The sequence below is a fragment of the Hyalella azteca genome, unplaced genomic scaffold (genome assembly GCF_000764305.2).
Source record: "Hyalella azteca isolate HAZT.00-mixed unplaced genomic scaffold, Hazt_2.0.2 contig5174, whole genome shotgun sequence".
Taxonomy (NCBI): domain Eukaryota; kingdom Metazoa; phylum Arthropoda; class Malacostraca; order Amphipoda; family Hyalellidae; genus Hyalella; species Hyalella azteca.
In genome coordinates, this window is record NW_025935373.1 from 267,426 (window position 1) to 276,916 (window position 9,491).

The following is a 9,491-nucleotide window of genomic DNA, read 5'->3' on the forward strand; positions in this document are numbered from 1 at the left end:
TACCCCCCGAGCCCTACTCCGTACCTGTTGTGCCCGAGCTGTTGTACCCGAGCTCTACTCCGTACTTGTTGTGCTGAGCCCTACTACGTACCTGTTGTACCCGAGCCCTACTCCGTGCAAGTGCAGGCAGCGCGTGGTTTGGTTCTACATCACCAGAAGGGAGAGTTTTTTCTGCCTTACTTAAAATGCTTTGGTAAGTTAACATAACTTGGCTCAAGTTCAAGCTAGCAGGCGTCATTGTCACCACAAGCAAGTCTTAAACTCAATTAAATAACTGAAGCAACTGAGCTCAATTTAAAAAAAAAATGAATAGTTTAATTTCAATTTGGTCCAGGCTAGGTCGGTGAAAATTCTCCAGCTTTAAACTGAGATAAGGACTTGCTTCCAAAAAAATAAAGTCGATCAGACGTAAATAGTATTCCATTCAATGTACTCGCTTCACCCTACCCATTTGATCACATCTATAAAGTCTGGGAATTTTATGCAAGTCATGAGGCTATGCAATCGTCTTCCCTTGACCATTAGGATAATTTGTCTCTGATGTTCTAGGCTAGGCTCACTATTAACCAGCGCTTCCGTCATCATTGCAATAAAGAAGAGTACGTTATATACGTCATTTTAAATGTACGTACACAGAAGAACGAAGGACCACCTGAGCATGGGTGAGGCTCTGTTCGTACGGCGTATGGTGAAAAACAGGTAAACAAGATTCGATATCATCATTGTTTTGCTTGGAGTTCAGAGTGATGCAGCACTAAAGTGAACCCACATTCGTAACGATATGAACTATTGCCACCCAGTGTTTTCTTGAATTCAGCGTTAACGTGTTCCCCATGAATTTTGTAGAATGTAAAAAACAGGAGTTTTCTTGTTACTTGCAACTTCGTGAAAATTTGCTCGGCATATGAAATTTCACAGGAATGACATTTCCCTAAAATGAATATGAATATTTTAGATATTAAATTATAAATTAAATTTCTGTGCAGGAAAATTGATCATGCAGATCTTTATCTCAACAATATAGTTACATCTTTTGCCCTTTCCTACGTAATTCTAATTCATTTCCTGTACGAAAGTATCTCATCTGAGAGCCAGTGACATGAACGCGGAAAGAACGAAAAGTCAAAAGTTACATATTGTGACGTGCCAAAAAAACTTGGACTCTCCATCGTAGAGGAGGCGGAGGCATTCACAAATAATTATGAGTTTAGGTGAAGCATTTTGCTCGCCATGTCTGTCTGTCCGTCTGTCCGTCCGTCTGTCCGTGACCTCAAGTTTTCGTCGACGAGAAAATGCGCTCTCTGTTACTCACTGCAGTGAGTACTGAGTTATATTTTTTTATGATCTCGGTGGGTCTGATTTTTTTTATGATCTCGGTGGGTCTGAACTTTTACCGATCACGACGACCTGGAGGCGTGTTGACTTGATCACTTTTGTCCAATGTTTTGACAGTCCGTTGCAGCCCTTACACAATTTGAGCAAGAATAATCTGACTCAAATCTTTACTTCCCTATAGTTTTTATTGAGAAATTATTATATTATATAATATATAATTATAAATTATATTTATTTATAATTAATTATAAATAAATTATAATTAATAAATTATATAATATTATTATATTATATTCTAGTCAATTTTGTTAAGAAATTTTACTGTACGAATGTTTGGATAATTTAAAACAAGTGCAACTGCTTATCCAATTTTTTAACCGGAGTTTGAATATATTTTTGTTCTTATTTTTTTAATTTTTATCCTATCCTGTTTAGTTATTAATTTTTTCATTAAGTAATTTCTCGCTTTTTTCGTAATTTTTCCACTCTAGGGAACAAAATTATTTGGATTACCCAAGATAAACATATTTTAGATAGATTTATCGATATCCTACATATTGCATTTGAGAAGTAGAGCAGCAGTGAGAAGCTTATCTTTCCCTTGCCTAGCTACATCACGACACAAACTGACAAGCAGAGGTGGGCAGTAGCGCGCTACATTTTCAGTAACGGTAGCGGCGCTACATTTAAGCAATTATAGCGGTAGCGATAGCGCCCGCTACATTTAGAGCGTGTAGTGGTAGCGGCGCTACATTTAGAGCATGTAGCGGAAGCGGCGCTACTTTTAAGCAATTGTAGCGGTAGCGGTAGCGCCCGCTACATTTAGAGCATGTAGCGGTAGCGGTAGCGCCCGCTACATTTAGAGCATGTAGCGGTAGCGGTAGCGCCCGCTACATTTAGAGCATGTAGCGGTAGCGGCGCTACATTTAAGCAATTGTAGCGGTAGCGGTGGCGCCCGCTACATTTAGAGCATGTAGCGGTAGCGGTAGCGGCCGCTACATGTCAAAGTAGCGCTGTGCAGCTCAGCCGACAAGGTTTACGAGGAAGCTGCCGCGTTCCCGTTTCACGATCACACAACCAAAAAATCTCAGCCATGCTTACATTATCAAGTCGAACTGCGAGTAGTTCAATATTTTTCAGAAGGATCGTTGAAGTTTTCATTAGCATCATGAAATTATACGAGGAAATTAATAACTGAGCTTCTGAAATCCAACTGTTAAAAATTTAAGAAATTTCAACATAAATCGTATTTATACGCAATTCTGATTAAATTATTGTCTATCATTTCCGTATTCTCACTTTAGAGCACAATAATGGGCATAGAGTACATTTATAGTAAAGAGTTTGCTGGATATTTCGGTATCAACGGGGGCTGGATTCTGATTTCGAGCTCCCAATTGCACACATTATTCCTAACATCTACATCCGAATTGATACAATACTCTGAAAGAGAGGTGGTATTCACGAGCACCTTGGGCGTATCTAAAGTATGTGTTCAATCTAAAATGGACGTTAGTTGAATAGAGTTTTTTCATTCTTCTTAAACTTTGTGATAAGGCGCTAAGGATGCCTCTGAATATGGCTTTGCTGCGGTAAATCATGACTTCCAATTTAATTATACAGTCAAATTCCGAAATAAAAACCTCACGAATAATATTGATAAAGTAAAACAAGAGACTTGAAAACTAAATTTCTACGATTTCTAAATGAAAAAAAATTTGAATCTGCAATTTCGGTGGCGCTTTACACCTTGCGCACGAAATGGACGAGTCAACATGAGCACAGTCCCTTGCTTAGACCTTAGAAGCACGTACAGTCCCTTGCTTAGACCTTAGAAGCACAGTCCCTTGCTTAGACCTTAGGAGCACCGTCCCTTGCTTAGACCTTCTTCCTATATTTACTTACGCGCCCAAGCTGACATTTGGACAAGCATGCCTAAGCAAACGATATCGTGAGGTCAGGAAAAAAACTGTGAAGGAGAGGCGTTTGATGACGGAAGTCGATCTAAATTGTTGATCACAACGTCTCTGGGCATCCTTGTTGAGTTTATTTGTGTACATGCAACGCGCTTCAAAGCAAATATGGCGAGGCATATCTTCGAGAACTTTTTATGTTTCGAGCTACATGAGATATCAGCGCCTGAATGCTATGCATTTATGTGTAAACCTATTCTACTCCTCTTATGTTGATGCTGGCATAAATCTGAGTTGTTATCAATTCAACTTTATAATTGGTAGGAATTTCGGAAATTTTTATTTTGAAAATTCCAAATAATTTCATTATTTTTTTGTAACTCATGATCTATAATCACATAAAGAAGATATACTTTACTCAGTGAAGAGAATAGTTAGGGATAGCTTCAAAATAATATAAAATTGCTTAAAATAACTCAGATTCACTTTTCAATTTTTTGAGCCAAGCACTCATTTGTTTCTCGGATCCTAATATACTAACATTGAAATTATTTGACAGTATCTGTGTAACGTTGTTAAATATGTAGTATATTTAATACTACAGTATATGTGTAACGTTATTAAAATTATTTTCTCTTCCCATGACGGAAACTAGGCGAGAGTCATTAAACTTTTCTGCATTCTTTAAGAGGAAACAGACTATCGCAGTGTCCATTCATATCTGCTACTTCTAACTTTGGCTTTCTGCTACTTAAACGAAACAACGAAACGGAAAATAGGAAAAATAAATTAATATACATAATCCCATGAAATTTTGCAGTTCTGCTGCATAACTTTCAGGCCAATTCATTATACCAAAGAGAAGAATAAAACGCATAAGAACAATAATTCAATCATTTAATTCCAGCAGAAACAACTTCCATCATCCGCATACGTGAAGCACATTTTCATAAAAACGATTAATTAATCTCAATAAATAAATAAATGAATATATGTCAAATATTTCTCGCTCTATATGCCTGAAATAAATTTCGTAGGTAAATTATATGCCCGGAGATACCCACGAAGGCTCGATCATTAATCAGTGTTTGACGCATAAGGAAGCAGATTGAAAATCGAAGCACAAAGCAGTAGCATCCCCCGGATAGAAATTTTTTTACTGTAGGTCAATGGCAGAAATTACATTGAGCCGTGACCTGGAGGCCTGCGCTTGATTGATAGATGAAAAGGAATTCAGTTTTTTCTCGGAAGATATGCTCCTTTTCTATTGTAAGTATCAGCTCAATTGAAAGAAAAGATTTGCCCAATTCAGTTTTTTCTCGGAAGATATGCTCCTTTTCTATTATACGTAAGTATCAGCTCAATTGAAAGAAAAGATTTGCCCAATTCAGTTTTTTCTCGGAAGATATGCTCCTTTTCTATTGCAAGGCGAAGTATCAGCTCTATTGAAAGAAAAGATTTGGTCGATGCAAATGAGGACAGCCATCGTAAGCCCACACAATTGCTTGTTTTAATTTTTTTTTTCTTTTTGACTTCAGTGCGAGGATCGAAATTCAGGAAGGAAAGCTGACGAGTTCAATAGCTACCAAGTCCTGAAGGCCTTCTTATGTAAAGTGAATAACCTGTCTGGACCCAAACGTGCCTCGCTGGCTCTGTATTAGTAAATTATTCATCTGGAAATATGTCCAAGCATCATTTATTTTTATGAATCTGTTGGGAGCACCGATACGCACCTTTAATATTGTAAGCAAAAGTACATCTGTTTTATCAATTTTTCTGAAATATGAAACTTGTTGTAATCCATCATAATTTCTTCTAAATTGTCGTATTTTTTTCTTTAGTTTAGTTATCTCTTAACTGTATTCAGCCTTGTCTGCCACTCTACGGGGTAAGATCCTGAACAGCTTTCACGAGATTAATCCAATTTCCAACAAATAGTTTACTTAAATATTGATATTTCTTCAATTCGTATTATGATATTAATATTATAACTATTCGTTATTTCTCCTGGTGCGACCTCCTCACCAAATCGAATATACTTTACACAGCAGAGTTTCGTTAACTCCCGTCTGCAGTCCAGGGGCCATACTTTCAAAACTCGCTAAGTGAACGTAAGTACTTACGCTCTATTTTCTTGTCTATGATTGGTGGATTTTGCTCGAAAGGCCGTCAATGATTGGCTGATGAACTTACGATCTCTTAACTTTTTTTTTAATGTATAGGCCCTGCTTGTGATCTGATTTTACTTAAAGTGCTTCCGATATATTTGTACAGAACTCGCCGCTATAAACCTTTAATCCGCAAGCCATAACAGATTTTCATTATGATATCTAGACCTAAAAAGAATATTAATAGAGTTTGGGAAATTTATGCAATAATATTCGATTTTTTCAATTTAATTACGGCAGCCGAAAATTCGCCCTATACAACTAATTTTGTGGCCACGCAGCACGCCTCCGTTAGTTTCAAGGACATCGTTTTCTGCCGAGATGCGGTGACCTCTGCAAAAGTCTAGGGAGCTGCCACACCAGATATCAAATTATTGACTAATTTCGTTAATTTATCACAATATATAGACGATATTCTAAAAAAATTTCCGACTTCAGCTTATTGCAACTCGCTGATTTGATTTAGCAATCGCCAACTTAATTTAAAATGCAATCTTCTTTCGTCTAAAGTTTATTGTATATCAACAAATTTCATGAGATTTATGTGCTTTGCGAATGTCTGAATTGACTTGGTTTTTGCTCAACTAAGTGGTTACAATTGGGATCAATAAAACGGAGAGCCCAGGCAAGAATGGTTCTCTAGTTTACCATAATTTACAAATTTTATTTTCGAATAAATTATTCTTTTTCTTTTAACTTTGGCAAACTTTTTGGGAAGTTTATGACGTTTTCATCTTCGTCATTAGTAATTATAGGCCGATTCTCCTAGCAGGTGCTTACGTTGCCAAGAGTATTTTTAACAATATTATTCCTGTATTTATAGTTTATATTTCAAGACTATCTTGCTGTAAATTTCCACTGTAATAAAAGTCCAGGAGCCATACTTTCAAAACTCGCTAAGTGAACGTAAGTACTTACACTCTATTTTCTTGTCTATGATTGGTGGATTTTGCTTGAAAGGCCGTCAATGATTGGCTAATGAACTTACGATCTCTTAACTTTTTTTGAACGTATAGGCCCTGATCCCGACGGTTTTCATTTCCAATTTGGCTTCCTAATCGGGTAATGACTCGCACGGACCTCACAGTTCTTGGCAACTTACCCTGATGGTAGCATGTTAAGTGGGATCAAATTCAACCTATCAAATCCAACCTACTTACCCTGATGGTAGCTTGTTAAGTGGTATCAAATCTAACCTATTGCACATCTGTCCCTACCCCACTATATTAGCGTTCGTTGATATCTAAGAAGTCTTACCAATTAATTTTTGGTCTGCAAAATCAACCATTAATATCTGTACTTTTCAATTAGATTTAGTTAAAATGTATTTTGCTCTCTATGAACTAATAAAAATCAAAAATAAGATAAAAAATTGAACTAAAGACGAATTTCTTGTCCACACTCAGAAAAATTGGTGGGTAATGTTGTTCAAAAAGTGACACACTTTCCTCACGCAGCCCTAAGGGTACGCACACAGTGAAAGCAGATTGCCAGCGTGCTGGTTACCTGCTCCGGCTGGCGCCTGAAACCATAGAATACAGAAGCCTATTCGTACAGGTTTTCACTGTGAACACTTACATTATTATCCTATATGTTCATTCTTGTGGCAGGTTGGAGCAGGTTGCCCGCGCGGGCAAACCTGCTTTCGCTGCTGTGCGTACCCTTCTGCACCCTTTTACCAGGGACAAAATGGGTCAGAATGACCCAGAGATTCTTGTTCATTTCTCTAAGCATAATGTTCAAGAATTCCTGACACAATATCCAGCGTGAATAGTTTAAAATAAAATTTTCATGTTCAGTAAAAAGTTCTCAGAATAAAATAAAATCTGAATATATGTGATTGCATTTATTAGAGCTTCTTTATTATTAAAAAGAAAAAATTGACCGCTCTTAAAACCCAGAGGTGAAGAAAATGCACAATTACTCAAGAAGTTTATTTGAAGAAGACCTCTCAGCAGTCGTGCGATATAAATAAAGGGAAGAAGCTTGCACTTTTTCAGTCTATAAGCGAAGCATCTCGAGCACATATTTGTGTCTCATGGAAACTAGACCGAAATCGTTGAACCTTAGAACCTAATGCGTCTATAAATACATGAAATGACGAATATGTGTCTATGGATGAGAGGAAAATGTTTCATGCATCGTCGAGCGACTCATGATGCTGCAGATTGCAAAACTCTTATCTGTGGTGAAGCGGTCATTTGTTTTCTGGAAATAACGTGATTGGTCACGTTATTAATGTTATAATAACGTTATAATAATGTGATTCCTCAAGTCGGTGACCTCAACGACCGGCAAGAAATGATCAAAGGATTACTTCATCAAAGGATCCTGTACAGTGGGGCTACTACTGACGGCCTTAAAAATTTTTTAACTTGAATCACTTCACTGATTTTTATCATGTTACTGGCCTGGGCCCATACTTTCAAAAATAGTTAAGAGATCGTAAGTTCATCAGCCAATCATTGACGGCATTTCTCGCAAAATCCACCAATCATATACAAGAAAATAGAGCGTAAGTACTTACGTTCACTTAGCGAATTTTGAAAGTATGGCCCCTGGCATATAGGCCTATAGGTCCCAACGGGCCAGTAACATTGGCGGTTAGTATATGAAAGCTACAGTAGTCACCCCCACTATAGCCCAAACATTTTAAGTCCTCTATTACTTACGGTAATTTGATTACTGACAGTTTACAGGTTGATGGGGCGCATGCTAATAATAATAATGATGATGTTGATGATGCAGTATAAAGGGACAAAAGGAGTATGAAAAATGTTTTCGCTTAAAATTATCGGATATTGATGGACTGCACTAAAATTTGTTTTAAACTTTCTCTTCCCGTGTTATTTATCATCGGTTCATAGATTCAGTAATTCTATGGGAAGAAATTTAATTCAGGCATATAGAGCGAGAAATATTTGACATATATTAATTTATTTATTTATTGAGATGAATTAATCGTTTTTATGAGAAAAAAAATATAATTTTCGCAAAAAATTAAGAATTTGTTGGCATTGAAGATGAATTGCTCTTTTTAGCGCATTTTCTCATTGATGGAAAAAATGCACTATTGTGCTTGCCATGTCCGTCCGTCCGTCCGTCTGTCTGTCTGTCCGTCTGTCCGTCTGTCCGTCTGTCCGTCCGTGACTTCATGTTTTTGTCGACGAGAAAATGCGCTCTCTGTCACGCTCTATATTTTTTCATTACATCACTACATTATTTTGAGTTCACAATGTAGGCAACTAAATTTCTCAAGATTATAAAAAGAATTATAGTTCATAAATGAAATAATTTTTATAGTTATTGCGAAAGTTTCGTGAATGCTTAGAAATAATTCTTAACTATCCATGATTCTTGGTTTGTGATGATGCGAAGTTTTGAGAGAATGGCACATAAGATGAAGATGATNAATTCCTAACTATCCATGATTCTTGGTTTGTGATGATGCGAAGTTTTGAGAGAATGGCACATAAGATGAAGATGATGTAAGTTTGTTAGGAAACTGTGAAGACGTTTACATTAACTTGCATTTCCAGTTTTCTCAAAAAGATGGATTGGATTTCATTTTCACAGTAGATTGTAACTAAAAAGCGATGAAGAAATGGGAATATTCATGCATGCTTCTTATAGTTGTTCGAATAGTTTTTTTTTTATTATAAAAACATAAGTCAAAATTTAATAACATAATAACAATACGTCAAAAAAAGGAATAAGCGTTCTAACGAGGAAATAATTTACCTAATAAATATGCTTAATCCGCAGCAATGAAAGTTGCTCAAAATCAACATCCGCATAATCATCTAGAAATTCAATTTATTTATTTTACCTGTTACTGTACTTAAAAAGATATTCGATTTTTTTCGATTTTGAATTCTATTTTATGTGCTCTTTTATCCGCTGTTAAATGCTGCTTGGCAGTCTAAATGGTCAACAACCATCCAACTTCCGTTTGAGTTGTCAGGTTAACTCCGGTGCATTCAAAGATCCCAATCAAAATAAAATTATTGTTGATTTCCGCTATAAAATATTTACAAAACGTTCACATTCGCCAATATCTCCTCACTACCAGTTA